Raw genomic sequence first — 9,631 nt, forward strand, 5'->3', positions numbered from 1 at the left:
GTCACACACTCTTACAATATGTACAATGTTGACCCATATAAAAGAAAGTAACAGTTTTTATCTTTGATAAAGTATTTTTCATTTTATAAACAATACAGAACTAATATATGGTAGCGGATGCTGTGGTTGGTCCTGGGGTTCGTTGGCATATTTCCCATCATGCTTTGTAGCACCCCCTTGTGACAGAGGTAAGCTTGGTCTGGATAACCTGGTTTCAAATCCCTAAGCTGGCAACAGTGGCGAACCACTGTGGACCCATGAGCCAGGCCCTTAACCCCCAACTGCTCCCTAGGCACTGGAAAAATAGCAGCTCACTGCTCCTAGTGTAACTAGTGATGAGCTAAAAAAGCAGAGGACTAATTTCGGTGTGTTTCATAAGAGTACTAACAAAGAATGATTTTTTCTTCTTCTACTTTGTTATGCATCATAAGTTGTATGTGTGATCCCTTTCTATTATCCCTGTGTATCAGGAGTTGGTGTAATAAACATTGTACAAACAGGTTTTGTTCCCAACTTATTGTAGCACATGTTGCAATTTTGAATGACAATTAATAAAAGTTTCATGAATTATTAGTGCCTGTCTAATGCACTAATCCACACGTTGAGTCTCTTAGTATGTTTAAACTCCTTAGCCTTCCTGAGTATCAAGTTTAGTTTAATTATTCACAGAACATGTAATTAATTCAGTAATGTGAGAGACCTTTTTTTTAATTACACAAGCAGTTTATCTTTGAGGGAAAAATTTTTTCCCATGATCTTCTCCCCATTTGTCTGTAGTGCCATAAAGAGTCCTTATTCTTCTACACAGCCTGGTGATCTGTGTCTGCTGGTCAGTGCTGCAAACTCCATCTAGGCTGGAATCAATACAGCCCGTTTAATCTCCACACCATTGCAATAAGCCAGAGCATTGCTGCTGGGTGCCTTATTAGAAAGAGTCTTCACCACTGCACCCAACGCCCTTTTCAATGATCAAAAACCAAATCTAGTCTAAAAGATAGCAAGTGGAGCAGGGAAGGAGTGTGTGTATATTTGTGTGTGTGTGTGTGTGTCTTGATGTGATTATGGGTGGGAAGGTTAACATGTGCATTGTGTGTTCAGATAATAAGTTCAGGTTCAAATCACAGGCCATTTGTTCAGACTGATGTAGTGAAGGAACAGTAGGAACTGTAACTCAACTTAATCTTGCTATAGATTCAATAATTTTTACAGATAGTTCCAGTTTCTGATTTAAATTTAATTTACTATCCCTCCACCAATGAGTCATTGAGGCAAGTGCAGGTCGCATCAAAGACATCACACTGACAGAAAAACTAAATATCTCTTTTGCCGCCTCTGTGTCTTCAGGCCGTAGCAGCAAATCTGTAACTGTTGGTCTGTCAGGGAATAATGTCAGTAACCTCACCTTTCAAGATTAATTATTTGGGAGTATCATCTATAATATACTGTAGATACCACAAGACTTATATCATTTGACATGACATAGGTCAGGGAAAACGCTGCTGGTTTTAAAGGCTGAATGGGAGGAATAAGAATCTGCAGTTCAAAAATAATAATAATAACAATTAATAATAATAAATAATGAGGTTATATCCTTTTCTGTAGTTTCTTGGAAAGAATTTTGCCATTGGACATTAGATACCATCAGGCATCAGACAACATTAGGAGGGAGAAGTTGGTCAAAAACCAGGGAACGTCTTCCAGGTGATCTGTTTTATCCAGTCCTGAACAGAACTTTGCAAACTTAGAATCATTTTATCCTTACATGAAGTTTTCATGTGTCCTTTAGCTGTTTGTTGAGGTACTGGCACCTACACTATTAGTTAGGTTATGGTATTCAGTTTTGTTCCTGGATGCCTGATCAGCTGTTTGTGTGGGTAATGCATACATGAACGTTGAATGTTGCTCTCATGCATATGTAGTGGAGTGGGATTCTCTCACCTTAATTTCCTCACTCACACCTTGCCATTGCAAGGTGTAGCACATGTGGCACTGATTGCTGGGCGGAGTAGAGCGCCTTTATATCTGGGCAGGTGTTTCTTCCTGCAGTAGGTGCTGTATGCTGGCAGGTCACGTGCCAGTGTCAATATCATCTTCCCTGCAATTTTAAGTGCCATGATTTCTGTCCTTTTCTGTTGGGGCTGTGGCAGCCTTTGGTAGTTACGGTTGATTGTTTCTCTGCAGTGTTGCGGTCCACTGGCTGTCCAGGCCGTGTGGAATGCCGCATTCCATGCAGTTTTACTTCGGCAGCGTACTGCTTGACAATTCAGTTTAGTTCCTTCTCCCTCCCCATGGGAGGGAGTTGTAGCTACAGGTAAGACGGCATTTGCTCTGCAGGCAGAGCAGAACATTGATCCAGGTAATAACAGGGTCTGTTTCTCTTTTAGATACGTGGATTGGCGCGTCCCAAGCTATCTGTGTGTGGATACCCTGCTGTTTTGTCTCCGCTTGGTTTCCTACCTGCTCTCCCAGTGCATCGGCGGTTGGAGACAAACTTCTGCGACTGACAATTTACTCTTGCGCGCTAGTGAGGGGTAAAGCACGAACTGATCGTTATTGTGGGTGCTGCCCAGGTTGTAATGTTTGGGTTTCTATTTGGTTGCCTGCTTCTAATTTTTTTAATTAAGTAAAACGTGTTCTGTTGCATGAGTAACTTTTTTTTTTTTTTTTTTTGTGTTTCAGGACTGAATGCCCCCACATGATCTAACCACATCATATAGGGTTACTAAGTGTCAGGTTTTAGATGTTTTAATTGTGTTTGACAAATTGTTAAAATAAAGATGTAATTGTTGTTTGGGAACCCATCTGCCCTGGTGCATTTTTATTTGGACCTATCTTTCAATATTAGGTTTTCTGGGGGTTTGCCACCCCCAGATGGCGTTGTCACTTATTATAATTTTTTTTTTAATAATACAGAAATCCTTTGCCTTAGGCTCCTTGCCACACGTAGCTAAACTACAAATTACTTGTCTGAACTACAAGATGAGGTCATCACTTCTAATATTCAGGACACTACTTCCCATTAAGAGCCATATTTTGTTCCAGGATTTGTATTTGCTTTGCCACTAGTAGATTTGTCTCAGCACTTACACAAGTGTTTAATAATTTGCAAATTTGTTCCCTAAAATGTAAACTTGTTTTCAAATTTGCTAATGTGTTTAAAATATAAATCTGTTTTCAAAATGTAAATTTCCTATATGTAATTTTTTCAAAAAAATTTTTTTTTTTTTTTTTTAATATTGTAAATGTTTTTGCACTTCTAACCCACCATACTTTTGGATGAATTTCTTCCAGCACAGATCTTAGCATGCTACATGCTAAGATCTGTGCTTTTTTAGCATGTACGTAGATTGTCCATACTGCACACTTTAGGAGTCAGTCAAGTCTAGGTCTAGGAATCCAAGTGTTGCTTTCATGGGTGAGTGAGTCAGTACAGCTTCATTGGAGTTTTTTTCAATTGTTTACACACAAATTTGAAAACATGGCTATTTTTTTAACACCTCAGACAATAAATCAATGAAACAAAACCATGAGCAAATTTTAAAAAATCTTGTTTTGTTCTCATGTCACTAACAGTCTTTTAATTGTACACTATTTTAATCTATTACACACTACTATTAAAAATTAAACATTTGTAACATAAATACAACTAACCAAACAGTTCTGTGGACAACATGACCTGAAGGAGGATGCTAGTCTGGTAGGTGATGTCATTATTTATCTAGCTTGCCAACTTTTAGCACAACACATTTAGGATAGTCTGGCTGTAAAAACGTCATTATCGTGTGTGGACTAGGCCCATTTGGTGCTCATTAGCCATTTTTTTTAAGTCATGGCCGAGATCTAACACAGTCTCTTTATTATAACATATAAATTGAGACAGTCTGTGTAGCGGAAATGTGTAATACTGTATGTTTCTTAGTGCATTTTACTATAGTTTATATTAGTCAATAGTCCTATTTCTAGTTTTATAAAACTTAAGCTAAACTTATTCAGTATTAACATGTAGTTATGCTAATCTGAGTAACAATATGTTATATTTTTTACTTTTTCTATTTAAATTTAAACATTCAAAGTAATATACAGTTTGAAACCATCATCCACCTCTATCATCCGCCTCCATTATCCATCACCGTCATCCACCTCCAGCACCTATCATCATCTGCCACCACAGCGCTTTAGTGGGCCAGTCGGGTGCTAAATGTTTTGCTCCAGTCTGCCCCTGAGATAGGATGCAAGATCGATGCTAAATTAACCATTGATATCACTGAGAAAATGCCAAAAAGTTAAGTAATGCATCTTTAACAACTAAGAAGTAATGTAGGCATCGATATCGAAGAAATAGTTTTCCTGATTCATAAAAGGAAAAATGTTGGAATCACCCATCCCTTGTCTGTGCTTCTTGTTGTGCAACTCTGAAAAGATGTTTTGCTTCTTACATGTAAAAGATTTGTTGTGTGAAAATTTTAATGTGTGAACAATTATTAAAAAACAAAAAACAAAACCCTGTAAGCTCACTTGGTAGAACAGATGTTTATAAATACAGAGGAGACTATATCTCCTCAGCACAGCTGGCCCTGGTTTACATCCTAGCTTTCAGTTGTATTATTCCTGTTGCTCAGTGAAGGCCACCAGGTCCACAAAGTCATTATAAAAGTGTAACACAACTAGTTAGATTTGATGGCACACTATGTCTGAAATAGACTTTTCTGCAGCCTGCACAAAAAAAAAAAAAAAAAAAAAACTAGCAGAGAACCATCAACAGAGTTCACACTAACTTAGTGTGACAGTTTGTAACAGCATCTTTTTTATTGGATACTTTATAATAATATTATTAAAGCCTCAGGTACCACCCCTGGGAAAAGATAATAGTTTATATCATTAAATAAATCAATCTCAAGACACAGAAGGAAAAAATCACAGACTAAAATTAAATATGATTTCAATAAATCAATATTTATTTACTAGACTAAACTACATAAGTAAAAATATGAATATTAAAAGAAAAAAACATTAAGAGAAAATATGATTTTCAACCAAAATTCATATGGTAGAGAATTGTAAAATTGTAAGAAAACTGAAACATAAATTAAACTGTGGCGTTAATTAATTAATGTTCAAGAGAATGACGAAAGGATTTCTGAATCTGATAGAGCTAAATTTCGTAGTCTGTTTAAGACATAGGCCTGGTTTGATTTCTGAGAAGGAAGATTTACTCCCTATGACCAATCTTTTGTGACACCAGCCATGTTCATAGCGCAGAGGGCATTAGTAGTCCTCAGAAGATCCCGTTTTACACTGAGGTGACCAACTTACAACCGCTTCTGGTGGACAGCTTCAGAATCCAGAGAGAGCACAGGTCAGTGGATGAAACCTTATCAAATTCCCGATGTCCGGAAGGTTTTTCTGTCACTCTTGTGGTTCGTCAGGCCTCAGTCTGCAGTTTTTCCCTCTCTCTTTCTCTCCCTCTCTTTGCCTCTTCACAGCATTTTTGGGACTTGTGTCACAGAGCTGTAGACTGCGAGACAAAAAAAAAGATAAAAGGATGGGGGGTCAAAGTAGTCACCGGAATGATTTAAAAATTGAAAAATGTCTTTGTTTGCTCTGAAACAGCGGTTAACTATTAATAGACTTGCACCATGGTTAATGTGGAGCGTAGGAGTGTAACAACTTGCTGGAAAAATCAATAAATATGATCATAGGCTAAAGCTTAGTTAAAAAACATAAAAAGACGACAAAACACGTAAAATGTTCCTTCATCCTTTTATCTCGGTGTCCGATCATTTTCCTTGATCAGCCTTTCTCCTTTCTCTTCTCATGTGTTTGGTTCATTTATCTCTTTATCTTTCTCTTTTTTATTTTTAGTTCTTTGAGTTTTGGAACTCAAAGGGCTGCATGGTTTACTGTCGTTAGACGATAGCAGGTGCCTCCTCGGAGCAGCAAAAGCTCAAATTCCTAATTTGCATATCATGAGTCTGTTTAAGTGGTTCTGTTTCTCTTTTTTTTTTTTTTTTTTTTAAAACTTGTCCTGTCCAGCATCATAGCAAGCAAAATGATAATCTGGTTGCTGTATAGTGCTGAACAAATTTGCTCTGCCAAGGGGAGGCCTATGGGTAAGGCTACTCTTGATAATCTGATTCATTTATTTATTTATTTATTTACTTTGAATCACGGAATCTATGTAATCTTGCTGGACCGTACCTGAAGGGAACAGAAAAAGATGGAAAATTGCAAAAAGAGCAAAAGGGAAAGAAGAAAGGAGACAAAAAGGTCACAGAAAGAAGGAAACGACCCTTCAATCCACACCATCACCAGACAACAAACTGTTACACCTGTACATGCACACACCAGAAAATTTCCTACAACGTTTACAAAAACAGAAACACACATACCCCAAAAAACAGAGCTGCTAGTCATTAAGAGTTTTTAAATAATAACCAAATCAGAAAGACATAACATGAAAGTAGCAACCAGATACTAACTCACAGGAAAAAAAAAAAAAAAAAGAATTATCTCTTAGTATAAAAACCCACAGGACAACTCAGTGACTGTCAGCATGCATAGCATGAGGAATAAGGAGTGATCAGTGATGAAGAGTGGTGAGTGAGATCGTGCAAATGCGACCACGCCTCTACAGAGGTCAGAGGCAGACCAGGGCAGCCCAGAGACCCAGGATCTCAGCAGCAGCCCCAGAGCACTAACCCAAGCTACCCCACCACAAAGCCGACTCCAGCCCCACCCAAAGGGCGGCAGAGGAGAGCCTCAGCAAGAGCCCCCACGGTCTTGGGGCACAGGTCCCAGTGGGCCAAGATTGGCAGCCGCCGGCCCTGCCAAGGACTGGCCACCCAGGGCAGCCCAAGCGAAGAGCCCAGGGCCCCAGGAGGCCCCCAGAGGCGGCTGCCCCACCCCCCAAAGGCAGAGGGCCCGCAACAGGCCTAGGAGGACCAGGCCCCCCCAAACAGCCACCCAGCACAGGCCAGCACACACCCCAATGTTCCAGCTGCACACCAGCCAAGAACCAGGGCGCCATCGACCCCCTTCCCCCCACTTACTCCAATCTGCACCCCATATAACCCCACATTCACACCCTCCCCTGTGCCATACCCACAAGCACTCACCATCACACAGTCACGCCACACATAACCCACCCAACATGATCCGTGGGGGACACCCCAGGCGGACCAGAGGACAGCGAGCCCCAAGCATCCCCCCTCGACCCAGCACCCACAGAGCCAGCAGCCGACCAGCGCAGCCACCCCGGGACCTGGCCCCGGGGCAACCACCTCCCCCTGCTCGCCCCCGGCCACTCCCAGGGGGAAAATGGATGTGAGGGGTCCCCAATACCCTCTCCCTCCCTGCTCCTGACTGTTTATGTAGTGTATGTTGTGTGCAATTAAAATTGAGGGGCAGTGGCCGCAATGAGCCGGGAGCCGGGCCACCTAAGTGGCCCCGCCCGACATGCACCGCATGACATGCCCCCCGGGTGTTGTTTGTGTGTTGTGTTTCTTGTGTTTTGGTGTCTTGGTGCAATTAAAACTGAGAGGCGAGTCGCCACAGAGTGCAACCAAGGAGACCACTGAATGGCCCCCTCCGCTCTACCCCGCATGGCTCCACGCCTCCCAACTCCCTACGTGTGTGTGTGTGTGTGTGTGTGTGTGTGTGTGTGTGTGTGTGTGTGTGTGTGTGTGTGTGTGTGTGTGTGTGTGTGTGTGTGAGACAGAGAGAGTGGAAAATAAGAGGGGTCCGGGAATTTACGTCCAGAGGGAAGCAAACTTTCCTCTGGATGTTGAGCCGCTAGTGGCATTAGGCACCCCCGCTCCCCAGGAGGTCCCCCAGGGCAAGACAGGCCAGGAGAGGCGGCCCCCCACAACCGGGCCATTCAGGGACCACAGCCAGTGAGCCGTCACCGACCCCAGAAGGTACCCAACCCCCACATGCCTAACGGAAAATGAGAGGATGGGGACAGCGGCAGACCCACGGCACGCCACGCCCAGGCCCGCCCAGGCCCTCCCCACAAGTGCACTTAACCCCGCCCCAACCACACACAGAAACACATGCACACACCTTTTTCCTTGCACACTCCCGCTCATCCTAACACATACATGCCTCCTCAGCCCCAGCCACACAATATAAACACTCACACAGCATACAACCCTCCCACTCTCACTCCCCAGACACACTCCCACTCATCCTAGCACATGCATACGCACGCACACAAACATACCCCCACCCCAGCCCAGTCCGCCCCAGAATAGCCCGGCCGCCCGGCCCAGGACCGACGCCCACTGACCCAGGCATCACCAGTGGCCTCACCCCCCCGCCACGAGGTGACTCCAACCGCTGGCCCCCACAGCCGCCGACAGGGCCAGACCTAGAGCCACCCCCATCGCAGAGCAGCCCAGCCCCGCACCACGGGAAACCACAAAGAACCCACAACCACCAGTCACTCCCGGCCATTTTCCAACCCCCAAAGCAACGAGATCACAGTCCTCCACCTACACTAAGTGGTGGAGCTAAGCACAGGGGACCAGAGGGAATGAGATTCAGCTAAATGATTCTTTGAGGAGGCAGACATTGTCTCACTACTGATGTGGTCAACTAAGAGATTCCTAAACTGCTGAATACACAGATTATTTTTGGTTTTTCAGTTCACAAGGATAGTTTTCTTTGCGATACATAATGCTGTGCGTACCTTGTGTGCAGAGTTAATTGCCATATTAATGTCACCCAAATCACCTAGTATCAATCAATCAATTAGTCTTTATTTATAAAGCACTTTTCATACAAAAATGCAACACAAAGTGCTTTCCATGGTTAAAATAATGCCCCCCCACCCCCCCCCCCCCCCCCCCCCCCCACACACACACACACACACACAACCCCCTCCCTCCCTGCGTCCTCTCACATACCAGTATGTACAAGCAAGCATACACATAAACATACACATACACATACACACACACACACATACTTGCACATATTAAAAGACTAATGTGAGGTTGAGCACAGATGAGCCAGGTAAGGAAACACTATCACAGGGAGCCATTCGGACCGGGAGCTGCTCACAGGCCACAACTCCCAGGACACCGACCCAGGGCACACGGCCAAGTGAGAGGCAGAGGAGCCACCCAACCAGACCGAAAGAACCCGCAGGACAGAGCCGCAGCAGCCACAGCCGATGAAAGCCCCCGGTGCAGAGAGCCCCCTCCGAGGAAACACTGGAGTAGACACAGTGCAGGGTTTGCAGGAATATTACATTTAAACCATGTTGACATGTCCACACATACCTGAAGCCAGAACCTGCAGACAGGTGTGCAGGACCACAAGGCATGGAAATAGTTGTCAGGTGTGTTTTCATTGCAGTGTGGGCAGATGTTTGATTGTGACAGACCCATCCTGAACATCCTTTGTCCTGTATAATGAGTTCTATGCAGAATTTTGAATTGTATCAGTTGCATATTTGAATTGTTAGTCATTTTAAAGGTGTTTAAACATATTTGTGGCCATTTATCTTTATTAAAGTTACTGGATAAGTCACCCTCCCATTTTGAAGTTGGAAGACAGATTGAGTCTTCTAGTTTAGATAATAGTCTATACGTTTTTGATAATAGCTTTGAGATTGAGATTCATGAAT

The sequence above is a fragment of the Melanotaenia boesemani genome, chromosome 3 (assembly GCF_017639745.1).
Source record: "Melanotaenia boesemani isolate fMelBoe1 chromosome 3, fMelBoe1.pri, whole genome shotgun sequence".
Lineage (NCBI taxonomy): Eukaryota > Metazoa > Chordata > Actinopteri > Atheriniformes > Melanotaeniidae > Melanotaenia > Melanotaenia boesemani.